The sequence below is a fragment of the Carettochelys insculpta genome, chromosome 11 (assembly GCF_033958435.1).
Source record: "Carettochelys insculpta isolate YL-2023 chromosome 11, ASM3395843v1, whole genome shotgun sequence".
NCBI classification, from domain to species: domain Eukaryota; kingdom Metazoa; phylum Chordata; order Testudines; family Carettochelyidae; genus Carettochelys; species Carettochelys insculpta.
Genome location: NC_134147.1, coordinates 44,291,650 through 44,319,624, shown reverse-complemented (window position 1 = coordinate 44,319,624; position 27,975 = coordinate 44,291,650). Strand labels below are relative to the sequence as shown.

The 27,975-nt window shown below is 45.9% G+C and overlaps 1 long non-coding RNA gene across 1 annotated transcript in view; it reads left to right on the top strand.

Annotated features, from left to right (window-relative positions):
- Nucleotides 1-27,113, top strand: part of LOC142018795 (uncharacterized) — a 36,066-nt gene extending 8,953 nt beyond the window's left edge. The window contains exons 2-5 of the long non-coding RNA XR_012646936.1: nucleotides 17,159-17,234; nucleotides 24,975-25,042; nucleotides 25,958-26,093; nucleotides 26,408-27,113. This is a non-coding gene — a long non-coding RNA (uncharacterized LOC142018795). The remainder of the gene's footprint in view (nucleotides 1-17,158; nucleotides 17,235-24,974; nucleotides 25,043-25,957; nucleotides 26,094-26,407) is intronic.
- Nucleotides 27,114-27,975: the final 862 nt, after the last annotated feature.

Sequence of the window (27,975 nt, the reverse complement as noted above, 5' to 3'; positions counted from 1 at the left end):
CTTAATTGCCTTAAAATCTTTTCAGAAATCTTTAGCCATATTGTACTTTACACAGAGTGTTATAGGTTGAACCTCTCTCATCCAGAGCCCTCGGGATGGGAGAATTTGCTGGCCAACAGGAGGTCAATATTGTTTAGTACATTACTAATGCTTCCACTGTTCACTGGGCTCTTAGACGACATTTAGGGGTAGATTACAGCTAAATAACAGCAGAGAACACTGAGAGCCAGGACTGGCAGCTGTAAACAAACTTTATGGGACCACAGAAACTTTGCCACGTCCATGATAAGTGGTCATCTGGCTAACTGAAATCATGCCAGATTATGGAGTTTGCTGGATGGTGGTGTTTCGGATTGGAGAGGTTCCATGTGTACTAAATCTGCACAGATTTTAAAACTTGGAGAAAACAACTAATGGCTAAACTAAGGTAAATGATATTGGCACAAACCAGCTTCCACTGGACAAATCAAAGGTGGCAGGATCAGGCCCTTGGCGTGGCAACCTGTTGATATTTTACAGCAGCACAGAATGATTATTTATATTCCCCTGGACAAGGGAATAGACCGCATACGATTTCAGAGCCCGAGTGCAGTGCCTTGTGCAACCCCAGAGGCACTGGGACCACTGGCAAGGGAACACGAAATCTCTGCTCTACAGCCTCGGCTAAGAGTCAGATGGCTTTTAGCTCATGTGGTAGAGCTTTAGCCCTTAAGGTTGCAGGTTCATTCCCTCCTGCTGATGAGCTGGGTCTGTCAGCCATGTAAGGAAAGCACTCTCCTTCTCCAGCTTAACTGCATTCTCTAGAGCTCATCACATCACAAGAGATCCACACGTTTAAAAGACAGGCCAAGTAGCTAAAGACCACTAGTGGACTTCTGGAGGAAGATTCTAAGAGGGGCTCCACCCTGTCTAAGAGCTACCTGAACTGCATACCTCCCCTGACCTGAATGCATCTGTATCAGAGCCAGCTCTGGCACTGGGCAACATTGAAAAAGCATGTGGTGCCCCGTGCCTGGAGCATCTTCTTGGTGGCCAAAGCAGTGGCAATGGAGTACATTTCCTTGGTAAGGCCATGGGTCAGGAAAGCACTTAAGCAAACACTTAAATCCAGTGCTGTTCAGTGAGGCACTGTAAGCATAGGCTTACCTCCACTGGCTTCAGTGGGACTTAGGGTGCGTCTTCACTACCTGGAAGGTCAACCCAGTCAGGCCTATATGCCTCAATCTCGTGAGGAGTAAGGAAATTCAATGGAGAGTATCTCCTGTTGACCTCCCTCAGTGAGGACAGGCAGGTAAGTCGATCGTAGATAAGTCGATTCCAGTGACAAAATTACCGTAGCTGGAATTGCTTGTCTACAATAGACCTGACCTTAAGCACATATGTAAGAGCTTTGTCTAGGAAGCTAGGAAGAAGATGGGCGAGGTGAGTGTGTGTGGAAGCTCCTGTGAAGTGGAGCCCTATGGTAGGTCAGTGAAACTGAGTGAGCTGATACCAGCTCCGTGGTTCACATGCTTCCTCTGATAGAAGGACCCCAAAGGTCTGCTACTCAAACTAAGCATGGGGAACCACAGCTGGACACATCCCTCATCCCCACTAGCAATAGATCATTGGTCCTCTGGCGGTGGGGTGCAACTGGCAGGTAGGTGGGGAGGGCAGGACAACCTTGGTTATGAAAAAAAAAACAGCAGGCAAAATTGCACTAGTGGAAATTCTTCTCTACAGCAGCTTGTTTTCCCCACCACCTACCCCTCCACCACAAGCTCCCCTCTCCAGTGCGTGTCCTGTGTGTGCACACTGCTCCCGGGGAAGCAGCTGAGGCACTGCAGCCCTGAGGTTGAACCTCCTCTCAGAGCAGAGTGGGGCGGGGATGAAACAGCCAGAACTGCAGAGCACCCACCTGCAACAAGATAGAGCTCCTGAGTGCAGCCGCCTGTGAGGCGGAGCTGACAGCAATGAGTCTGGCATTTTGGGGTCTGAGTGGAGAAGCAACACAGACTCATTTCATGATCCCCCCTGCCTCAGGTGACGTTTTCTGAGTCATGTCCATCTGTCTAGCTGAGTCTGCAGCCCAGAAATCCAGGATCGAGTATTGAAAGCAAAATCTTTATTTAGAGCAATAAAATTACCAAATGTTTGGCCATGACAATAGGGTACTGGATGGCTTTGGAAGAATATTTAACAGAAGACCATTGTGTTCCCATTCCCAAAAGCACCTCGAGCATTCATAATAGTTTATTGCTTCAGAGGCAAAAATGTACTTGTATTGTCAGTGCTGATTGAGAGCTAGCAAGTACACAAACACATGCACACCTTTAGGTGCCTTCCTAAAATGTAACATCTGGAGAGGGATTTTTCCTCCCCTTTTTCTAAAAGAGAATTGCTAGCGTGATATTCCCTCTGTATTTTTATAGTTACATATTGATACATGAAGACTAATCTGACCGTTTGCCCCCAGAATAGAATCCTGCAGCAGTTTGTTCCACAGAGGAATTATTCATCGCGTGAAGTAGTAACTCCTTGGAGCTGTTTTAATGATCTGCTGTGAAATTCAGCAGTTCCCATTTTTTCCATTGCACATACTACCAGCTTCGCTTTGGAAAAATTAGAGAAGAGTAATCCTGAAGATGCCGGAGTGAAGGCAACATGATTCTTGTAAATTACTCTGATGTTAGTAGATCAGCCGATTTACTGGACAAGGCCGCTATAGTTTTACTATTTTATTGCGATTGCACGAGGATGCCCAGTTGTGGGACAGGACCATTGTGCTAGTGGCATACGAACCCAGAAAAAAGTCTGCCTTGAGCTGCCAATATGTACCCTGTGGGGCTCGTACGCTGTCCTCTGAAAAAGGGTTACGTAGAACTAATCGTATGGGCATGTGTTATACTTATCAAGGCAGAGAGCTTGTATTATATTACTGCATTATTTTTAACTAAAACATTTCATAACAGAGCAATGGGACGGGCTATCAGAAGCTGCTCCCTCTCCCCGCCACTTCCCCAGACTGCAGTCTAAGGTCTCAAATTCTGAACTACAGAAGCCTGACTTCAGTCCATGTAGCCACACCACACAACTGGGGAACGCCACAACGGCTGCTCCCTTCAGGTGAAAGGTTGGTATTGAGTTGTGGGCAGTTCCTGGGCTCAGGTCAACTCTCAGTTAGGAGGTTGCCTCAGAAAACGCTTGGTGTTCATACACAGCCCAACCCAGTGAGGTACAGGTTCAGAGCTCCAAGGCACGAGTGCAATGCAAATAACTTAAGAAGCAGATTAAGTCACGAGCAAGAGAAAAAGTGGCATTGCCTAGAGGACCCCTGTCTAATAAGGATCCTGTCCATCTTTTTTTTTTTTAATTTAAATATCTTATTCAGTTCTGTAAATTATGCTGATCACTTACCAGACTAAGAGAATATAATATAAAAAGCAGCGGTAAGCAACCTGTGGCCACCAAGGGTGATTGTGTTCTGACTGTTTGCCTATGATGATGATGAACTGAAAAGCCTGCTCCCAGCGGAGCGGCGTGCTTCAGCTTCAGGGAAATGGAAGCGTTCAAACCAGCCTCATTGCTCCAGCCGTCGCTGTTTCCCCATCTGCCTCCCCCTCCAGCCCTTTCTCTCTTGTGGCTGTTCACCTGCAGGCCACCTGCTGCATTGACAGGGAGAGGAGCTCTCTCAGCTTTCTCCCTTGCTTCTCTACCCTGAGGAGAGCCAGATTAGAGCTTCACTGGCTGTGCCCGAGCTTCAGCAACTGCTAAGGGATTGATTGCAAGCCTTCTGACCTTTTAAAAGGTGTTTGCCCCTCAGGCTGCATGACAGCATTAGCCATTGTTTATTCTGGAGAAGCCACCCTTCCTTTTTAAACAGCACCCTGCCATGAAAATAAATAAATAAATAAATAAAAAAAAGCTGTGGGTGGCATCAAAGGAAGCCTTGAATTGCTAGCTAGGATTTGACCTCCACTTTATGGTGCAGAGAGCAGAGTGGCTGGCCAGAAGTTCCACCACAGTACGGATGATTCCTGTAGTCATAGAGGTCTTCCCTGTTTTGCTCCCAGCTCTGTGCCATTGGCAGCTGGTGTTAGAAGGACCATTTGACAAATTAAAAGGTATACTCTGGAGTGACCTTCTGTCTCTGGATCACTCCTTTTGGAGCAGAATGATCAGGTGCATTCACCTTATAGCAGAAGACAGCCTGTGAGATGCCAGATTGCACACAGCTTTCACTGCAGCAAAGGCTGCAAAGGACGATTTTTTTGGAACATTCGTCACTGACCCCATGCTCACTCTATTCTTTGACAACTTCTTGTCTCCTGGATTTTCTACCCTGATGCTTCCATGCTAATGTTAGTACAGACCCACACAGTCACCTTAGTAGATCAGAATAAGCATTTCCTTCTACTTCTGTTAAAAACCAGACAAAGCGCATGGGTCTCTCTTTGATCTGCTTATACTTCTGCTTATTTCACAGCCTCTTAAAGCAGATAGTTTGTAGCCAGCATACCTGATCTGACAAAAATAATCTTCAAAGGTGTGAGGGGAAAACATGGTTATAAAAAGAGGAAAAGGTGTAACACAATCCTGTCATTATACTTACCTACACAGGGTTGTCTACACAATCCTGTCCCTATATTGACCCACACACTTCTAGCTTCCATCCTGCACACATAAAGAGATCCACTGTTTGCAGTCAAGCCCTTAGGTACAATCGCATTTGCTCTGATCCGACTGACAAAGACCAAAAACTACATGATCTTTACCAAATATTCATAAACCTGAATTACCCACCAGGGCTGCGTCTACACGTGCACGCTACTTCGAAGTAGCGGCAGTAACTTCGAAATAGCGCCCGTCACGTCTACACGTGTTGGGCGCTATTTCGAAGTTGAAATCGACGTTAGGCGGCGAGACGTCGAAGTCGCTAACCCCATGAGCGGATGGGAATAGCGCCCTACTTCGACGTTCAACATCGAAGTAGGGACGTGTAGACGATCCGCGTCCCGCAACATCGAAATAGCGGGGTCCTCCATGGCGGCCATCAGCTGGGGGGTTGAGAGATACTCTCTCTCCAGCCCTTGCGGGGCTCTGTGGTCACCGTGGGCAGCAGCCCTTAGCCCAGGGCTTCTGGCTGCTGCTGCTGCAGCTGGGGGTCCGTGCTGCATATACAGGGTCTGCAACTAGTTGTTGGCTCTGTGTATCTTGCACTGTTTAATGAAAGTGTGTCTGGGAGGGGCCCTTTAAGGGAGCGACTTGCTGTTGAGTCCGCCCCGTGACCCTGTCTGCAGCTGTGCCTGGCTCCCTTATTTCGATGTGTGCTACTTTGGCGTGTAGACGTTCCCTCGCTGTGCCTATTTCGATGTTGGGCTGAGCAACGTCGAAGTTGAACATCGACGTTGCCAGCCCTGGAGGACGTGTAGACATTATTCATCGAAATAGCCTATTTCGATGTCGCAACATCGAAATAAGCTATTTCGAAGTTGGGTGCACGTGTAGACGTAGCCCAGGAGAAATGAAAAATAAATAGATAGGGCCAGATGAATACCCAGAGACCAGGCACTCCAAGACAGGCCCAAAAAAGCCAAGAACAGAACACCACTGGTCACCACCTACAGCCCCCCAACTCAAACCACTGCAACGCATTATTAAAGACCTACAACCGATCCTTGATCAGGATCCTTGATCACACTCCAGAAGGCCCTAGGTGACAGGCCTGTTCTCTCCTACAGACAACCCCCCAACCTTATGAGGATTCTCACCAACAGCCACGGTCAATACCACAGGAACACCAGTCCCAGAACTTTTCCTTGCAACAAAGCCCACTGCCAGCTTTGTCCACATATCTATTCTGGAGATACCATCACTGGACCTAACCAGGTTATTCACAGAATCACGGGCACATTCTCATGTTCCTCAATTAATATCATATATGCCATCATGTGCCAACAATGCCCAGATGCTTTGTATATTGGACAGACTTCAAAGTCTCTTAGACAAAGAGTTAATGGGCACAAAACCGACATAAAAACACTCCTGATCCACAAACCGGCCAGCCAGCATTTAATGGAGTGGGCCATTCTGTTAATGACTTAACAGTTTGCGTCTTACTGAAGAGGAATTTTCACAACACTCTTGAAAGAGAGGCTGCTGAACTCTCTTTTATATTCAGATTCCACACATTAACATGTGGTTTGAACTGGGATGGGAATTTTCTGGGTCATTATAGGGGCTTGTTTGCATACTTGGCTTCATCTAATTTTTGACACCCCACCCCCTCCCGTCCCCGTCTGCCCCTCCACTCTCTGATTTGCTCACCTTGATAATTTTTTTCTGATTTGTCAGCCTTGATTACTGTTTTTGGTTCTCTGTGCCTTAAATATTGAGTCTGTTCTGGTCTGGCTGTGGTCTGAAGAAGTGGGTCTGTCCCATGAAAGCTCACCTAATAAAGTATTTTGTTAGTCTTTAAAGCGCTACTTGACCGCTTTTTTGTTTTAATCCTGTCAATAGTTATCTATCATGGTTTGCTGCACAAATACTTTAAAAGTACCTGATTTTCCCTTTCTGCCGTATGCTAGAGATGGTTTCTGGCTAGTGACATGAGAACATGAAATACTAAAATTTCAACCAGAAGTGTCAGTGCAGGCCCATGTGCGGGACTTTCTGGGCACGTGTGTGTGCTTTTGTGTAAATGTGGATGCTCCCACAATGGGCCCTGCCCTTCTCCTTCCACCCCAGCTCTCTGGCTGGCCCTGACCCCACACTGTTCCTCCAGCCGCCCCAGTTTGGCCTCCCCACCCCACTCTACCCCCAATAGGCCCAAAGTTCCTCTCACCCCACTTGGACCAAAGCACCCTCCTCCCACCCCATCCCTGCTCAGACTGACATTCCCCCCTCACATGGGCCAACATCCCTCCTCAGACTGAACACAGCCCCCTGCTTGGCCTGAACATGCACCCCTCAGCCCAAGCACCCCACCCTTCCCTCCACTCAGCCGGAAGATTCCCCCCACTCAACCTGAACACGCTCCCCCTCCACTCTGTGCCCCACCTACCTCTGCTCAGCCCGGGGGGTGGGGGTGGGTTACCTGGGACAAGAGGCAGGTGACAGCAGCAGCCGGGGATGGCCTCCCCCCATCCCCAGCACTCACCACTTGGCCTCCCAGCCTGCTGAGCCCTGCTTCTCCACAGGTGGCTGGCAGCCTCCAGCTGCCCTCAGAGAAGTGGGGCTCAGTGGGCCCAGAGGCAGCGGCAGAACACCAGGTGGTGAGCGCAGAGGGGTGGGGAGAGGGCGGCGATCCCCTGTGGCTGCCATTGTCCTCACCTGCCTGCTCCCTGTCCCAGGTAATCCCTGGCCAGGCTTGTCAGGGTGAGGATGGAGCAGGGAAAGGGCTGGGCAGGGTGGTCCGTCCAAACGCACCGCTCACTCTGCCTCCCACCCAGGGGAACAGACCTGCGCTTTGCTACCCTAAGGGTCACGAATCTGGTGCTCGTGGCATAGCTGGGACAAAAGAGCCACCCTAATAATTCAGCAAGCTGACGTGGCAATTGCTGTTCAGGAATGGAGACTGGAGCCTCCATCAGTCACAAAAGAAAGGGAGGTTCCCGTTGGTTTATGATGGAGGTCAGGGAAAGGCCAGAGTGAGGAAGTTTGTGTTGCAGCAATTTGTACCTTATCTTGTTTATAGATGTAAACAGAAGGTTTGAATTTCCGTTACCGAAGCCTTCTACACATACAAAGAGTTCAGTGTGGAGGGAAGCGGAGGAAGATAGGTAGCTCGTATCTATTCGTAAGCATATATTGAGAAGCAGTGTGAAAAGATGTCTCATTTTCTTTGCAGTACCTCAAAGCATTCAAACTGCATTGTGGTGAATCAAAAAGTAATCTCTCCTTTGCCTGCTATACTCAGTCTGAGATCTCAGTAGTTCTCCAGGCAGGGTGTAACTCCTAGCTTTCTAAGGGCTTGATTCAAAGCCCACTGAGTCCTTCTGTTATGTTCAGTGAGCTTTATCTCAGGCTGTAATTCCCACATAGTTAACAGCCTAATGTCACCACACAAACTCTTTGCAAGCTTTCAACACTGGCACATGTACATCCTGCAAAATCATTGCCAACATCTTTGACTGCATCAATCCCATGCCAAGTCAATACTACGTGTCCAAACTGTGTATCAGGGCCTCTCAAGAGGAGAATTTGGTCCACTGAGTCAGCATAGCAAAATGTTAATCTTCCTCACCACACAGTCATGGACCATTCAGAGCAAAGAACATTGTTCAGGACTCCCAGAGATCTGTTAATATGATGAGCTCTTTGAGGAATCTGACCACTTATTTTGGTGTCTGGTGAGTTCTGGAAATCCTGGTTGGAATTGTGGCTACTTCATTCTTTTGAAAATCTGGCTGCAGGAATAGACCACTTCACATAACAGGATAATGGGATAAAATACCAACTTCAGAAACCATTCCAAAGAGAACCTACAGCTTGTTGTAAAAGGGAACAAGAGTAAGAAATACAGAGAGGCTACATCTCCACGAGAGGCTTTTCCCAGCAAAACTGGGATTTTGTCAGGAAAAACTGTGGGATGTCTACATGCAAAATGCACTTTGTTGACAAAACCCAGCACTTCTACTGGCAGCGCTATACCTCTCCCCATTCAGGTATCATGCCTCTCTTGACAGTGATCTGTCAACAAAATAGCTGTGTAGATGCTCTGGGGCCCTTTTGTCGACAGACAGGGCTTCCGATTCACCCTGCAGCCCTGTTTGCAGAGCTTCTGCTTAGCCACTCTGTTGAGGTCTGCTCCCTGGCAACAGAGCGGATTGCTCTTTCAAGCTGCTTTTGTGTGTAGATGCGATCTGCCAACAGACATTGGGAAATCCCTTCCAACAGTCACTTTTTCGACACATTCGTGGAAGGTTTACTTGTAAAATCCCAGTGCGTTAAAGTAATACATTGCTTTTCTCAAAATTAGAAAGCAGATTACAAAATGCTGTTCAAACATTGTTGGGGTAATTTTCATGAGCATACAGTTGCTGTTTTAAGGACTTCACCTGTTTGCATCTTTTCATAGGATTAAAACTAGTGAGACTGAAAACTACGCTACTTACCTCTTCTGGAAATCAAGACATCACACATGAGACATTGAGGAACAACAAGTTAAAAAAATGTGGTAAATTGCAGTTTGTCTGCCATGGAGTTCTAGATGAGTTGTTAACACGTAAGTGAACTCCAGTTCACAAGACAAACTGGCAGAAATGTAGCACTTTAAAGACTAACAAAATGATTTTTTCGGCGATGAGCTTTCGAGGGACAGACCCACTTCATCAGATCAATCTCATTTCCAATACAGACTGACAATTTATAAGTACAGAGGACCAAAGAAAAAATTCCAATTAAAAACTGACAAATAAATACATAGGAGGAGGATGAGGGGTGGGGGGATATTAATTGTCCTGCCTGAAATAATTATAAGCCTCAAAACAAGGGAAGCAGTCCTTGTAATGCATGAGGTAATTGATGACAATAACTGATGTCATACACCCCATCCTACGTATTTATTTGCCAGTTTTTAATTGCAGTTGTTTTTGGTCCTCTGTATTTATAAATGTCAGTCTGTATTGGAAATGAGATTGATGTGATGAAGCGGGTCTGTCCCATGAAAGCTCATCACCAAATAAGTCATTTTGTTACACTTTAAAGAGCTACATTTCTTCTGTTTTGTTTTGTGGGGGTACAGACTAACATGGCTACCTCTCTGTTTCCATTTCAGAGCTACTCCTTGTGGCAACTGTACTTGACACATCATTTTGAGTGTACTACGTCAAACCCATCCTGTGTATAGTCAAATAAGTTAGCAGAAATCTGTTCAAACAGCAGAAAGCCTGATGGATTTGTTGGATCTGTCCTTAGTATGGGTTTACAACCACAGAATACCTCACAATATCATATTGGGCTCACCAGCTTGGAGAATTATGGGCAGAACAATGATGATTGAACATAATCTCTGATAAGATTGTTGCTCCAAAAGCAGTTATCCTCCAAGTGGCTGTGAGAGGTCAATGGAAAAAAGTAAATGCAAGAAAACTAGGAGAAAGATGCTATGGGAAGAATACCATATGGTTACTTCCTTGGCAAGCTGCAGGGAGAAGGTGAGATTTCAACCCTGTGGTGGTAGTTTGCCAGAGTAACAGGTATGGTGTATGACAATCATCTCCTAGGAGCAGTACTGCACAAATAATTGAAGGCATCTAAGCAAACCTAAGGGGTATGTTTACACTTGTTGTAGCAGTCAATCACCAGGAGTTGATTTAGCAGGTCTAGTGAAGACCCACTAAATCAACCACAGATCGCTCTCCTGTTGACTCTGATACTCCACTGGAACAAGAAGCATAAGGTAAGTTGACAGGAGAGTTTCTCCCATTGACACAGTGCCATGCAGATACCACAATAAGTTGACCTAAGTGACGTTGATTCTAGTTATGTGAATTTGAGCTTATGCTTCTTATTGACTTAACTTACATTAGCCACAGAGAGGTATCTGTGTTAGTCTGTATTCTAACAAAACAAACTAGCAGTCAAGTAGTGCTTTAAAGACGGACAAAATAATTTATTAGGTGATAAGATTTTGTGGGACAGACCCGTGTCTTCAGATTTGAATCCTGCACATAAATACATGGGTCTGTCCCACGAAAGCTCGTCACCTAATAAATAATTTTGTTAGTCTTTAAACTGCTGCATGACTGCTGTTTTGTTTTGTCACATAATGTTCATGATAGATGTGGAAACCTTCTTTTTCATGATGCTATTTTGAATCAAGGTTTTCAGCCCTGTTCTGAGCATGCAGGAGTTTCAGATAATACTAATCAAAACAAATCAATCAAAAACAGTATTTGGGCATGGCAGTTTAAAGTTTGCTCATCCCAATTTAAACCCACCACTCTCCTCTCTGTCTGTTTCCAACCTTTCAGAAATTCTCTGCTTGATCAGTTTGACAAGCCCTCCTATGCAAACTACAGAAAGAAGCTTAGATACTAAGAACCACGCATGTGTACTTGAAGGATTATTTCCTTTTGCCTAAAGGCTTTTGGAAGGTGTTTATCTGTGGCTCATTTGCCCCATGCAGAGACAGAATGACATCATACTTTTAAAGGCTGCTTAAATTGGTCTACTCATATTTCACTGTGTGATTAAAAACTGAAGAATCCCATTAAGTGGGGTTAAAATGTTTAATATAGTAATCTGATTTTTTAAACTATTCCCCCACCCTGTGGTTGTAGATACTAATTGGCCATATTTGATTACACTGATGGCCAAAAGGCTATTGAAACATTAAGTCAGAGGCAGGAGAGGTAATATTTTCCAGAATTTAAAAAATTCAAATATATTTGAAGTCAAGCCATAGTGTTATCTGAATAGCTATTAATCAGAAAAAAAAAAACCCTCACTGAACAGAGTGTTCCTCTCTGTAATGGGTTTATTAGAGAAAAAAAAGGAGCCATGTGTGTTTTGGATGCAGACTATAGGGAGGATAAGCATGAGATCAGCTCCAAAACGAATTGAGAGGTTTCCTGGCAACTTTGTATAGGGCAAAGTATGTGGTTTGTGTTGTTTAACAGTCCACAGTATTGCAGGAATCCCAGATAACGTGCATAGTGATCTCTTTAAAAGGGTGGAGGAAAAGAGAGCTGGGATCAGTTAATGAAAAGGAGTTGGAAGAGGACTGAGAGGCAGGATAGAGGACTCAGTTTCCTCCTCCAGTTGTATTTATTAGGGGTACTGGACTGGCATTATGCATCACTTGTGAATACGTGCATATTTACAGGAATTATATTTTAATTGGTCTCTGATTGCTGGGTTAGCTCCCTCTGCCTCCTCACTTCAATAGTGGCGGGAGTCCTGCTGACCTGTACTGCCAGAGAAGCCTTGAAAACTGGAACAGAGAAGCAGCCCAAATCCAAACACTGGCTACAGTAGACTTATTTATAAATCATTTAGAAGAACAGCATGAACTGTAGAAGCAGGGAAGTTTCTTGCTTTCTTTCTTTCCCTTCCTAAGTTTTGCTGCCTCGGTGTGCAGAGTGTAACACAGCAAATCTAAACACACCAGCAGGCCTTGTATTATAAAAGAGTAAAATCCAAATACTGGCCACAATTCAGCCAAGAACTTGCATCTGCTGAGATTCCCTTGTATTCAATGCATTAGGCCTTTGCTGTCTGGGGCCATTCTCCATCAGAACTCATCAGCTGCAATTGAGGTTTTAGAACCCAATGCCACAAAGATTCATGACTATCCCCTCCTGATACTAGTCGCCCCATGATGCCACCAGAACTAAGATGACCAGATAGGTGGCACACACACACACAATCCCAAACACACAATCCCACACACCTCTCACGTGGGGATTGGGTGACTGCCTGGCCTGACCTGACCCAACTGACCCTCCCTGCCCAGTGCTCTCCACCCTCCATGCTTGGCTGGGCCCAGGGATGAACCCACTTCTTCTGGTACCTGCTACCACATCTTCTCAAGGCAACACGTGTGGTGGGCGGGGCGGGGGCACACAGGGTCACTGGCCTTCCTGCCCAGATTTCTGTCTGGGTTCGCACCCAGACTCTGGCAAGCAGCAGTTTTCAGCACGGTGCAGGAGGGAGGAGATGGGAGCTGCTTCTGGCCACAGCAGATATGGGTCGGAGTAGGGATGACCTGCCCTGTGTTTTCCAGAGGCCATCTCTTCCCTCCTGCCTCGTGGCTGGAGGCAGCTTGTCCCTTCCTGCCTGCGCAGTGCAGAAAGGCAGTTATCGCCTTCAGGCTGCTGCTGGCCACCAACATAACTCAGCCGCCTCCTGTCTCCTGGCTACAGCACAAGTAGGAAGAGTTTATTGAGCACCAGGGTTCAGGGAAGCTGACTGCAGGGGCTTCAGTGAATCCAGTCAGAGGCAGCCCAGCAGAGATAGTGTCAAGGGGACAGCGCAGCCCCACACTCCCTGGGGGCAGGATGTGGGGTGGGGGCAGCAAGTGAAGAGATAGGTCCTGCCTGGGGACCTGAAGGGCCAGGGCACAAACAGGCTAGAAATAGCTTCCTCCCCACATCGCCAGAGGCTAGCAGAGGGGTGGTGGGTGCCAGCACTGTGTGAGGCTTTGGCACATGCAGGGCTTGGCTCCCCTTGGCCAGCACCCCTGGCCAGAGGGTCGTGATCTCTCCCTGAGAGCCAGCCCAGCCAGGGGCCGTGCGGCGAGGAAGGAGCCTGCCAGCCAGGCTGTTGGTGAGCTGAATGATCCAACCAGGGGCTAACTCTCCATACAGCTCCGGAAGCAGGCCATGAGGTGCAGCAGGAGCAGGGGGTGGGACAGCATGTCAAGGGCCGATGGGTTGGCAGCGGAGATGACAAGTAACTGCCCACTGCCTGCCCACGCTCACCAGCCACCTCAGAAAGCAGCCTGTGCTGCCTGGAAGCAGGGGTGGGAGCCTGGTCTACTGGGGTAATGGACCAGCAGGGGGAGCAGCTGGCCCTGCACACTGCAGCTTTGCCCAACCACACACCTTGCACACTCATCCCCATCGTCAGCCACTGGACCCCCAACTCACCGCTGGTGGGCGTGCAGGTGGTGAGCAGGGATCTGGCCGGCAGTGGGACCCACTGGTACTGATGGGAGGGGGGAGACAGGAACTACAGCACAATTTGCCCTTTTTTAAACAAAAGTCGGGACATCTGCAGGAGGGCTTAAATACGGGAGTCCCTTTAAAAACGGGACACCCGGTCACCGACTCAGCATCAGCTGGGCACAGGCAGCTATGCAGGCTTGTGCCCATATGGTTAAATGCATAAGCATCCGTTTAGGAATAAAGCAGCAGGCCATACTTAGGAGATGGGAAACTCTATCTTGAGGAGCAATGGCTGCAAAAGATTGGGCGGTGATCAACTGGACATGAGCTCCCAACGTAACCCTGTGGCCAAAAGAGCTAATGCCCTCTTGGGGTGGATAAACAGGAGACTCTCCAGGAGGAGCAGCCAGGTAATTTTACCTCTGCATTCGGCACTGGGGCAGCCACGTGCTGGCGCCCACCATTCCAGACGGATTTTTGACAAACTGGAGAGGGCTCAAGAGAGCAGCTATGAGAATGAGTAAAAGGTTAAAAACCTTCCTCGAAGTAAGAGACTTGACGAGGTTAAGCTATTTCCCTTAGGGCACATCAATACTTACCCACCGATCGACGCGCCGGAGGTCAATCTGCAGGGTTCAATTTAGCGTGTCTGGTAGGGGATGCGCTAAATCAAATGCTGAAAGGGCTGCTGCCGACTCCGGTGCGCCTCACAGTCACAAGGGGAAAGGAAAGTTGGTGGGAGCGTTTCTCCAACCCACCTCACACTGTGGGGAGAGCCCCAAAGTTTGAATCAAGGTGCAGCGACTCCAGCTTGGCAATTAGCATGGCCCAAGTTGCATATCTTAATTCAAACTTATTCCCCGGTGTGGACTTGGCCTTAAAGGGCTAGTTAAGGATCAGCTTGATCAAAGTCTATATCTACCTACATGGGGAACAAATAGTTAATAATATAGCTAGATAAATCCAGACTGAAAATAGTGGATATACTTTTAATAGTGAATAATTAGCTATTGGAATAATTTGTCAAGGGTCATGGTGGAATGTCCATTTCTGGCTATTTTAAATCAAGATCAAACAGTTTTTTCTAAAATATCGTGTCTAGAAATTATTTTGGGGAAGGAGGATGGAGCAGATGATCTAAGGTCCCATTTCTCCTTAGAATCTATGGGTCTATGATCACATGACTCCAAGAGCAGGGGCTTTGAGAAAAGCTCCAGATGTCCTGGGTCTTGCAGTGAAATCAAGACAGGCAGGGACACTGGAGCTGGTGTTTTATCTCAGAGGTTCTATATGAAATTAGGGAGATATACAATTGCTCAGGATGTATCCCTGCTGTTCCCACAATCCCGATGTGGTCTTGGAAGCGTTAGCCGGCTTTCAACACTATGCAGGCAGGAATGGACAAGCTGCTTCCAGCCACAGGGGAGCAGAGGGTAAAGTGGGTGAATGGAAGAGATGGGCTCTGCAAAGACACAGGCAAAACAACTAATCCAGCCTTGGGGAAACCCTGAACCTTGGTCTTCCTTCTCTCCCACTTCTGCCCCAACCCCCGTGGAGCTGGAGTGGCACAGGAATGAGGTGTCTCAGTCAGGAGTCACACTAATGAGGTTTTTTGTTGTTGTTGTTCTCACTTGTGCGGACCCCAACTGATTTTTCTGTGGGACAGCAGCCCTCAACCCAAAAAAAGGTTCCCCTCCCCATGCTAGAGGATTAGGAGGATGTATTCAGGACAGCTGGCTCTGTTCCCTCAGCCATGAGGCAGAAATCTGAGCAGCAGTGATGAGATAATAGTGCAACATTAATAGTAACAGAAGCAGCACAGTCCGGAAGACAGGAACTTCTATGCCCTTTCCTAAAGGGAAACTTCCCTTCTTAGTGAAGAGAGAGAAGCAAGAAGCCTTCAAGCAGCCAGGCTGGGCCCAGATGCCCCAGGAGAGAGAACAGAAGCGAACGGAGGCAGGAGGACGACAGAAGAGACGAGAGTAAAGGGAAAGGCGACATTTCCACCTCTCGTGTTACAGCTAGCACAGAGCCCAGAGCCAGGCAGGGCCAAGGAAATCATCTAGCCTAGGCCCTACCAGTGCAGGGTTATTGCCTGGAGAGTGTTCTGGAGTGTTTTGTCCAAACCAAATGACCCCGGCGGTGGCCCTTCCATCAATCCCCTAGCCAGGATACACCCAGCCTGGTAACCTGGCTGCTAGGAAATACTTACTGAGGTTCAGCCTCTATTTTAACTTTGCTTGGATTGGTCCAATTTTTCCACGTTATACCTCCTCTTAGTCCTGCCAGGGAGACAGCGTCTAGACACATCTCTTCCCTTCTCCACCTCTTTTTCACTCCTCAAATCCCTTTGCTCCTGGGGCGGCTGCTGAGACAGAGCAGCCACTCCCTGAAGCAGGGATATCCCCAGGGTCCTGTCACAGGGTGCTCTACTCACCACTGTAATGCCTGCCTGTGGCCATGGCTGGAGCTTAGCTCTGCCAGTCTGACTCCTCTTCCCTCCCTCCAGCTCTCTCTCAGGACTTGGCTGTTCCTTCTCCGTGGCTTGACTCTCTGGCCTGGTCACTAGTTTTCCCCTTCCAGAGCAGAGTATCAAATTCTTTCTAGATCAACTATCTCAGGCAACTCTCCAACTCACTGCCTCTCAATATTGCCACTTCCCCAGGCCGGTTTCGGGAACCCGTCCTTGCACTCTTCTCTGGTATCCAGGCCAGGAACCCTACAACCAGCAGCCAGCGTCTGCACTGTCCCACTCATTGCAATTGTGCTTCCTACATTTCCTCTGACAGGATACTTCTCCATCCTCCCCCGAGAACTCCCTTTGCTCCACATCAACCTCCTTTCTACTACTAATCTCAAAGAGAACATCCACACACCACTTTCCTGCAGCCCCATTCTAGCCTCAGCTACCTGGCTTTATACAAGTACGACCTGATTCTGTCCAGGTGAGCTTCATCCTGAAATTAGTCCTCATTGCTCCCTGGCTCCTCCTCCAGGTGCAGCTCACCACTTTGCCAGCTGGAGAGGCTAACATGGACTAAAGATCCCATCACAGGGCCCATCTCTCTGCCCTGTGGACCCCTTGTGATCTCAAAGGGACTTCAGGACAGTGATGAATAGGGCTCCTGTTTATGGGGGTCTGAACTCACTTCACAGATGAGCAAACAGAGCTGCCATCTTGCTTGATTCGTTAGGCATTGAACAGGAGTTCTCCGGAGAGTAGCTTACAGCTTGCTAAAGAGCCAGGCCTCCTAATAGGGGCTACAACAAAGTCCATAGCCTCTGAAGCTCAGGTGCCGAGTGTGCGTGGGAACTGGTAACCTACATTGATGAATGGATTACCACTAAAAGAGACACTGGGATCAGCCCAAAGCCCATTGAATCAATGAGAAAACTTCTATGGAATTCCCTGGAATTTGAATCCATCCTCCCAGAGACAGCAGCTGCAGAAGTAAATGGTTTCTTAAGTGAAGGGAAAGTTAAGTTGCTACTTAGGTTGACTACATCGCTGCAAAAATATAAACTGTTTACTAATAAAGGCTTTAAAAATCGGTTCCTGTTTTTAGAAAGAAGAAAAGACTTTGTAAAATAAGGAGCCACAGTTGAATTTCTGGAAGGACCAGTGGAGGGTTTCTTAGAAAGGTAAACACATAAAAATACTCCCATTTGGTATTTAAAAATATTAATTTGCACATGAGAAGGTTTTCGGAGACTCTGTCCTTGCATTTCAAATATTTTCATGCTGGTTGGAGCTTTCAGGCATAATCCTGCTTCGGCAGAGGAGATGGACCAGGCACTTTAACCGGCCTCTCCTTACTTCTTGATTTTTGGTACACAGCAGTCTGAAAGTTTCCTCAATAAATAATTCTGCCCCTGGATAAGACATTACTGGGTAACTGTATCCAAGTGGATGCTCAGAAGAAGACTGTCCCAAAGGGTAGATGATGTGCCTGCTACTTAGAAAATGAATTCTATTCCTGTTTTGCTTCAAACTTCCTGTGTAACATCTGGTAAGTCACCCAGGCAAAGATTTTCAAAGGCTTTTGGGTGTTTGAAGATACAGATTGGCACCTAGTGGGATTCTAAAATGTCTGGGTGTTTCACTCCAACTTGTATCTGGGAAATCCCACTTGGCACCTAGCTATGTCTTTAAGCACCTACGCAGCACTGATAATCTGTCCTCCATATTCTGTGCCTCTATTTCTCCACCTGTAAGATAGGAATAGTAGTAACTCCCTTCCTCATAGGGGTTAGGGCAAGACAAATACAGTCACCATAGTGAAATGCTCAGATACCACAGTAGTATGGGTCAAATAAATACCAAAGACTACAACAGCACTTATGGGTACGACCTTCAGAATGACCACAGGTCATACACAATATTTTCCAACACACAGATCAGTATGAATGGAGCATCCTCACAACTATTGCCCTCACTTTATTAGGCATCACCATCCATGATAAATCCCTGCACACCATTTGATTACTGTTTCCGAAGGCAGTTTCTTTGGAACTTGGGCCCCTGTCATGCAAATAATCAACTTTGCACAAGTAAGTAGTCTGATGGGAGGACAAGATTGTTTGCACAGATGCAATTAAGCATGTGTATGAGAAGTATCAGGCTCCTGTAATCCATATTCTAACGACTATTAAACCAACACTCCAAATTGGTTCATGTTCCAAATTAGACAAGATAGTTTCAAGAAGCTGAAAGGGTAGCTAAATGCTAACTTTTAGACATGTGTCCACTAACAAAAGTCAACTGCTTAGAGCCAGAACAGACTAATGTCTCTGGTCCCACTGTCTAACCAGCCTGGCATCTGGCAGACACACGTGGTCTTAGCATTAGTCATCCGAAGTCAATTACAGGCACTGCTCTGACACAGAAAACATGCTCAGTTTTTGGGTTCTAGGATGATGATGAGATTGCGCTATGCCCGAAATACCTTGCAAGTACATGTTTTGTTTGTATACAAGCCTCTACTCCACTTTTTGAAATACATGTCCACAGCATTACATTTGTCAAGTGAATACCTGCTATAATGTTGCCTTTTGCACCGATTTTTTTTCTACTTAAAGTGATCATTAGGAGCGGAAGGTTCTGAAGGTTGTCTCTTGCAGCGGTTCTCAAAGTGTGGTCCGGGGACCACGGGTGGTCCTCAACAGTCTTGCGGAGAGACTTGCCATTCCCTGCCTTCCTGCAACAGGGAACCTACTCTTGTCTCCTGCCCTGCACTCGCCCCACCTTATATTGAAGTTTCATATCTACATCTTTATGCTTCAATACACTAATAGGAATTGTTTATTATTTAAGGTATTTAAAGATAAGCGAATGCATTTTGTCCTCATGGTGATTTGCTGGTGGTCTGCAGAAAGGTTTGCATTGGCCAGGTTGGGCTCTGGGCCAAAAAGTTTGAGAAACACTGGTCTATCAGGTAAAGAAAGAAAAAATTTCATGTGCCTTGCCAGAGGCAACCAGATTCTCCAGATTTACAAAGAGATGAAGGAAAAGATGGTGAAATCATCTTTGGAAGCCTCATCAAGTTGTTCAACATGTTAGCTTTGTCATCAGCAGCCAAATAAAAATGTAGAGGAAGGTATTTGAACCAAGGAAGAATGTTTCCACAATGGTCTTCTGGGAAATACCTATTTTTAGAATATCAGTAATGAAAATAGTGTAAAGCTGGAAATATGTAAACACAGACTGAAAACAAACCAGAAGAGTGTAAATAATCACAAAGGAGAAAAAAGACACACAATGAAATCTCTTTTCCTGCTAACATAAAAGTCTGCCAAATATTGTGATGTCTAAAAGTTAAGTGTATTGTGTGGAGGTCCACCACACCCCATGGACTTGAGTCCCTCGTGGTGCCAGTGGCAGAGTAATGTGGTGAAAGACCTCCCAGGAGCTGGAGGTACATCCTAAAAATTGGTCAAGGCCAGCAGGGGTTTGAGGTTCAGCAGAATCAGTGTGTTCCTTTGGCAGCCTCTACCGGTGGGGCTCTATTGAGTCACAGCCAGAACCTAAAACTGCTGTCATCTGCCAGACTCTCAGTGGAAGCAGGGCAGAAACCTAGGCCCTCAAAGGGGAGGAAAGACCGAGTGACTTTTAAAAATGGCAAGATTGGTTCAGACCAAAGGTCCATCTAACCCAGTATCCTGTCTTCCAACAGTGACCAGTGGCAGGTGCCCCAGAGAGAATGATCAGAACAGGTAATCATCAAGTGATTCCTCCCCTGTCACCTCTTCCCAGCTTCTGACAAACAGAGGCTGGGGACACTATTTCTACCCATCTCGGCTAATAGACGTTGATGCACCCATCCTCCATGGATGTATTTAGCTCTTTTCTGAACCCTGTTAAGGCCCTGATCCTTGCAACATCCTCTGGCAAGGAGTTCCACAGGTTAACTGTGCATTGCATGAAGAAATACTTCCTTTGGTTTGTTTTTTAATTTCTTTTGTTGAGCCCTGGTTGTTGTGTTATAGGAACAAGTAAATAACGTCTCCTCGTTCACTTTCTCCACAACAGTCATGATTTTAGAATCCTGTCGTGTCTCCCTTAGTTTCCTCTTTTCTAAGATGAAAAATCTGTGTCTTTTTAATCTCTCCTCATATGGCAGCTGTTCCAAACCCTTAATCACTTTTGTTGCCCCTTTCTGAACTATTTCCAGCACCAAGATATCTTTTATGAGATGAGTTGATTACATCTGTATACAGTATTCAAGGTGTGGGAATACCATTTTAGACCCACCATGCTTAGTTTTACCTGCAATTTAACTTTTTTCCTCCACAAGTGTCATGTTTACGGAAGGGCCCTAACATTCATTGTAACTGAGGATTTTATCTGTCCCCTGAACTGCAGCTGTGTTTCTCTTTGCCTCTTTTAGTTGTGTTTTAAAATAACGGGAGTAATTATTGAAAGTCAAATAGTACTTAAGCCCCTAAATCACTAAGGTACTTTTGAGAATTTTACTCCAAGTGGCTTGATCAAGTTCACACTTTAAGTGAGTGGCAAATCTATCATCATAACTCAGGAATTTGACACTAATTCAATATAGGTGACCACAAAAAAACAAACAAAAAAACCCTCTTCTCTTTTAAGACAATGCAGCTAAAGTTTTGTATCTAACTCAGGCATTGGCTGATTCTGCCTTTGCCTTTTTATTGACCACTTCATATGTCATACTTTGTAGACAGACATTGAGGCCAGCTAGTCTTTCCCTATGCTCTCAAGAAATACTTTTAAACTGATACGTTCTTTTTACTCTGTGGAGCTCCCTGTCACAGCAGCCTGTTGAGGGTAAGGGATAAGTACGCTCCAGGAAAATAAAAAATTTGGGAGAATGAGAGCTTTCTCTGGAGATGCTTTAGCTAAATTTTTTCCCAAGTGTATAAGAGGTCCAGATCCTCAAATTTAATAAACCAATCTGTTAGTGGCTAGGGGTTTAGAAAGACTCTTCCCCTCTGAAAGACTAGTCCTTAATGGGAGCTCTTGAACTTGCCGCCACTCTCACAGATGGAATACCTAGCTAGGCAGTGATCCAGTATGGTAATATGTTAGGTTCCTGTTGATAGCCTGTGTTGAGAGAGACATTAAATATAAGGGTAAAATTTCATTAAATAGCAACCCCCCTTAACTCTTACTTCCTAGACAAGACCACCAATGTTAGCACAGAAAAGAGACTGTGGGAGAACAAGAGTCCCATCACCATAGAACCGAGCTTTCAAATGAAGAACACAGCGAGAAATCCATAGACTGGCCCTTTCCTTTTCAAGTGATGTCTTTCAGGGTGTCTTCGCTGGCAATTCACTTGGCACCTGCAGGGCTGTAAGCCATGCTCGACGCTGAGCGAGTGCCTGGTGATGAAGCAGGTGGCTTGGTGACAGCTGACAGCAGCAGAGGATGTATCAATTTGTTAAACAGGCCAAAACCAAAATTGCTGTTTAAAGAAAAACTGAAAAGTGAGGCCAGATGAAAGCTGGCTTTTCCTGGCCTGACAACGTACGCAAGAACAGATCCAAAAACACTGAAGGGAGGAAGTCACTGCCAGCTTTCTGTTTGGGTACGGAATGAATGAATGAATGACTGTGGTAGTTACATGAAAGGAGATGTCGCGTGACACTGCTACACAGCTTTCCAGGCTGTTGTGATTCAACTGCCTTCGTCAAGTGAGAAGACAATACCCACCATGGCTGCCTTTCTGAAGAAGAGAGACCGAGTTGGCAAAGCTGAGAAGAGGAAAGTGAATTGGCTTCTTCCAGACTCATCAGCTTCAGCATCCTCATGGAAGCTGTCAAGACTTGTGCAATCATATAGCAAGGCCTTGAGACAGCAGAGAGCAACACAAGCAAGAAGAACACACCAAGAAATCTTTGTCTCTGTCAGTGGTTGGGGTGTGAGCAGACAGGCCTAGTAACTGGAACAGGCATTAAAGAATAAAAGCCCGGAGTCAGGAACCGGATGCCAGAGTCAGGAAGCAGAGCTGAGGGTCAGCACCTGGTTACCTAGAATGAGGCAAGGTAGGAGCAAGCCATGAGAGAATGCTTTGAGCAGCCACTGAACTGCAGGGCTTAAGAGGTTGTCTGGGGACTCTGCCAACCAACTAGGTGGTGTAGCCAAACAGATGGCTGACGGCGGGTCAGCTGTGCTCATTAGGTTGCCCAGAGACTGGCTCTGCTGCAGGCCCTGCTTCCAGAATGACTGCCCAGGCTTCTCTGCTCTGCTGTCCCAGCAGTAGCAGGTGCCTTACCTGGCTGGCAAGAACCAGACTTGCTTATTCTTTCAGAACATGAACCTCCCAGATCCTGCCTCTCTTCATTCCTCACCACCTGGGACTGCAGCCTCAACATGTTCACCAACAGCTGGCTAGGAAGGAAAAGTTTCTCTGCAAGGGAATTCAGGGCATAAAGCCTCTCTGCAGGCTCTTCAGGCATCTGTTAAATAGGACCACTGCTTTCTAGTCCACAGAGAAGCAGCCTGATCCTCCAGCAAGGCTGCCAAATCCAGAAGAACAAAAGAACCACCATACTGAATCAGACCAAAGGTCCATCTAGGCCAAAATCCTATCTTCTGACAATGCCAGATGCCCCAGAGGGAGTGGACAGAACAGGTAATCATTAAGTGATCCCTCCTGTTATCCATTTCCAACCTCTGGCAAGGACACTAGACCAATGGACCTGGGGGGCTGATCAGCTGTGATAATTCTTGTGTAATACTGGAGCTGCTAAGTATGGAGCATTCCTGAGGCCTGTCCTATATGGACTGATGTCCATGAGAAGTTTTGTTTATGGGAGGAGCACAGGGTCACAACCAGTTCTAGACAAGGTGCTGAATGCTGGTATTTGTTAATATCTACCTCCTTAATGACTTGGGCGTACACTCATTTCCCCTGATTCCTCCTCTTAACCCGTGGGATTTATCTGGTAGGTATAAAAGTTCTGTTTAACGTATTTGCTAACTGCATGTCACCATTTGTAATTGCCTCATTCCAGTCTATTTCTGGGGAGCACTCTCTTGCCTCCAGATGAAGCCCTTAAGCAATACACATGATTATTGTTCATGTATCCCACGTTCCCTGTAAGCTGAGCACTTGGGCAGCTGCCCAGGAGAAATTCAAGTGCCACCCAGCTGAACAGCAGAGCACCTGCAGCCAGTCACAGCTGGCAGCATGTGTTTCTATTGGTGGTGCACATAACAAAGTTTATTCTACCCATGGATCGAAAAAATTAGCAGGAACACTGTTAACTACCTGTTTGATCTGTTCGATCTTCCCAGACTCAGACATCAGTGGCTTTGAATTTGCCCAAAGACTCCAAACCCCATAAGTTTTATATGATTCGGGGTTGCATTGAAGAAATATCCCACATTCACAGTATAGAATGGAATAGGATACTTTGTGCAGCATTGACCTTTATATTCACAAGTCCTGAAAGCTGTATAAAGCCTAACTAACGAGCAGTGAGTTCTTACTCTCACAGCTTTATTCCCTCTATTATATCAATACAGACTCCCCTACATAATCAGTCCCCAAAAAATTACTTATATATTTTAAGCAGCACAAAATATTTCACGTGTCAAACTAAAAATTACCCAGAAAGTTTCATATGGACCATCTGTATGTGCCACTCCATTGTATACTTCCCTGAGTTCTGGGTCACAAATTCTATTCATTTCCAAGAGCTGGCTAAAATATCTTTTGGATTTAATCCTGCTGGCTGGGATACTGCATATTTGGCAGGGTAGGACTTCCTGGCTTTGCAGATGACATTTAGCAGCAGCAAGCTGAGAGTATTTAAGAGGAATACAACTTTTAAAGCAGTCTGTGGACTCTGGGATGATTTTCAAAGTCATTGCAAACACACTCAATCTATCATTTGTTGTGTGTTACTCTAAAATATGTACATTCCTAGAGAAATAGAAGTAAACCAGATTAATGCAAACAAATGAAAGTAACTGAATGCAAAATTAAGATTGGAAAATGATATTTTATGTAGTGAATAGGTACTTGGACTGAAGAGTAAACATCTCCCATTTGACTGTAAGATGCCCTCTGTTTTATGTAAGGCTAGTTTTATCTATTTGCTTTGGCAATCAATTTCAAGTCCATTTTATTTGTTTACTTTTAATTAAAACAAAACCAGTCAGGCCTTGGCCCTGTAAAGTGGTTCTGATCCTATGTGTCCAAGATGGGTCTTTGTATGGGCATGAAGATCTGCCATAAGAATGAATGCTTTGGATCCTGCTGGGAAACAGACCATATTATCTGCCACTGCTGCTCCTGAAAAGGCTGTTTAGTTGGTACAACACAACTGTGCATATACTTCTTCCTCTAAACTCTGCTTCACCTTACAAAATGGTTGCTGGTGGGTGATGCTGAGCAGCTCCTCTCAAAGGATTCCCATCATAGAGACTCCATAGTCCCCTGCTTAACACAAAGTGGACAGAAAAGCTTGTGCTCCATTTTCTACAAGGTTCATCTGTCGAACTGGGAACACAGGGTGAGAATTCTCAGAGCTGACACGTGGATCTGACTATTGGCTTTTGGTTTCAATAACATCTCACATCATTAAATTTCTTCCCCTTCTTCTTTGCTTGTGTGGGGCTTCTTGGTCATACTGCAATAAAAACGAAAATGAAATCTGGAGCAAAACACTTAGGCCTTTCCCATTGCTAAAATCCCCTATCACTGCTGCAAATGTACAGCCAAAAGTAAAACAGATTCACACCAATATGGATGCAGAGCATACTTGCCATGTACTGATCAGTTGCCCAGAGAACAGACTGCAGCTCAGGTAGTACACAGTCCCCTTCTGTTTGTGATGCCCACAATTTCTACCTACTTTGTTGTGAACAGCGAAATAACCATCTTGTCTTGCTTCCAGCTCTATGGGGAGGGTCAAAGAACGTGGGAATCCCAATAAGTCAAGAGAAGGAAGAATGTCTCATTAAGGTCAGTGTTCAGAGTGGGTGAACTTCTAAAAACTTGGCTGCTTATCTGAACTGCACTCATGTCCAAGCCTCACTATGCCACTCTGGATCTTCACAATTCCCCTCCCAAATAACAGACCTCATGACAGGCCAGTCTCCAACAATTTACTTTTACATGGTAGGATCATTTAAGGCAGATACATGTCCTCCTCCCACCCCATCTGTGGGAGTGCTCTCAGCAAGTAGCTCTGGTGTCCCCTTACATTCGTAGACTCAGAGCATCATAGGGTTGGAAGAGACCTCAGGTGGTCATCAAGTCCAATCTCATGCTCAAAGCAAGACCAATCCCAACTAAATCAACCCAGTCAGGGCTTTGTTGAGCCGAGATTTAACAATCAATAAGGATGCAGATTCCACCTCTCTAAGTAGCGCATGCCAATGTTTTACCACCCTCCTGGTGAAATAGTTTTTCTAATATCCAACCTAGACCTCTCCCACTGCAACTTGAGACCACTGCTCCTCATTCTGTCATTTGTCATCACTGAAAACAGACTCTCTCCATCTTCCTTGTTATCCTCCTTCAGGCAGCTGAAGGCTGCTATCAAATCCCACCTCACTCTTCTCTTTGTAGACTAAATAAGCCCAACTCCCGCTCATCATAAGTCATGTGCTCCAGCCCCCAAGGCATTTTTGTTGCCTCCGTTGGACTCTCTTTAATGGGTCCATATCATTTTTATAATGGAGCCCCAGAATTGGACACAGTATTCCAGATGTGGCATCACCAATGTCAAATAAAGGGGAATAATCACTTCCCTGTATCTGTGGGCAAAGGTCCTGCTAATGCGCCCCAATATACCATTAGCCTTCTTGGCTACAAGGGCACACTGTTGACACATGTCCACCTTCTCACTCTAATGCTCAGGTCCTTTTTTTGCAGAACTGCTGGTTAGCCTTTCGGTCCCCAGCCTGTAGCAGCGTTTGGGATTCTTATGTCCTAGGTGCAGAATGACCTTTCTGAGGGAGTGTAGAGTGGCGTGGGGTTGAGACAGTGGATGAACATGCCTCCCACAAAGGTACTCCTTGCTCCTGCTGAGTGATCAGGCTCTGTCGGCAGAGAAAAGCCCCATTAAACTTTCTGAGCAGCTGCAAGTAGAAACCCAGGCTCAGCTTCTGGGAAAGACAGATTACTTTTCTCCCAGTTGACTGAGGGAGAAACATAATATACCCAGCCACTTGCAAACGGCAGCTGACTCTCCTGCACATATGACACAGGTTCAGCCAATCAGAAGGCCACCATCTGACCAACCCTGTCATAAGTTCTGGATCAATAATTTGAAAGACGGCCTCTAAAACCATGAAACTATAACAAAATTGTTACTTTTTACAGGGCTAAACTCTGGTGATGTCATCTACTATGAGGGATTTCATCAGGAGGAAATATTCCCTTTTACACGAATCCTGCAACTGACAAGACTGAGGGACCTGTTGCACTCTGCAGTGTCAGCTATCTTCAAATTAAAGTTCCCTAAATTCACAGTGGCCCAGCAGACTCCAAGCTCTTTCAATGTTCTGGTAATACACCATAGAGGACTCCTGTTCTCCATTGTGTTAGTGACCTGTGAATTACAGACCATGGAGATCTTTTATTTTTATCTTTAAATAAAAAGTTAAAATACAAGCTTCAATACAATACAATATTAAAATGTTGTTAAGGGACTACTCTAAAACCACACACAAAAACAGCCACACACAAAAATCCAAGAAATTTTTTCATTAGGGACTGCACTCAATTGAGTTACAGTACGCAGTTGTCCTGATGTAACAGCAACAGACCACAGTCATCTGTGGGCAGAATTGAATCTGGGACCCCTGGAGCTTAGTGCATGGGCCTTTACTGCATGTCCTGAAAATCAGCTGCTGCTTAGCTAAAGCTGTAAAGTAGACTCATGGCTGTCTCTCTGTAAGTGGTTGCAATGCCACTAGATGGGAGAGTGCACCATACATAGAAGATGTGCAGGTTACATACTTCCCCTTAGCTAAAGAAGCATGTTTCAAGCTTTAGTGACACCTCAGTTGAAGTCCTAGCTCCCTACATATAACACTGACAGGCCACATTGAGCTTAGCACCTCTGTAGCTCAGAGCATGAGCTACCTTCTGATCTTTTTATAGCTCTCAGGGTAGAGACATATGCTCAGAGGTCCCAGGTTCAATTTCCCCTGTCAGTGGTACACTGGTATCTCTCATCAGTAAGGCCACGTCTACACTAGTGAGTTCTTTTGAAATATTTTTCGAAAGGAAGGGCTTTTCTGAAATATCCAGCGGAGCGTCTACACACAAAGAGTGTTCTTTTGAAATTAAATTGAAAGAACATGGTGCTCCTTTCGAAAGTACTCTTCTACTCCCATTTAAGGAAAACCTCCTTTTTTCAAAAGCTTCTTTTGAAAGAAAATGTGTATAAATGGACCCTTTTTTCATGGTGCCTGATTCTTTGATCCTTGGCCTGTTCTTTCGAAAGAACAGAGGTTGTATGGATGCTCTCTTTCGAAAGAGCAGGTCACTCTTTTGATCAACTTTTTTGTGCGTGGATGCTCTCCTTTGAAAGAAGATTTTCTGGAAGATCTTTTCTGGAAGATCTTTCGAAAGAACATTGTAGTGTAGACATTGCCTCATGGCAGGTTTACGCAGCAGCATTATTTCAACGTAAGCTATTCTGGAAGAACAATTGCAGAATAGCTATTTCGAAATATAGCACCTATAGGCTACGTCTACACGTGAAGCCAACATCGAAATAGGCTATTTCGATGAATAACGTCTACACGTCCTCCAGGGCTGGCAAAGTCGACGTTCAACTTCGACGTTGCGCGGCACCACATCGAAATAGGCGCTGCGAGGGTACGTCTACACGCCAAAGTAGCACACATCGAAATAAGGGTGCCAGGCACAGCTGCAGACAG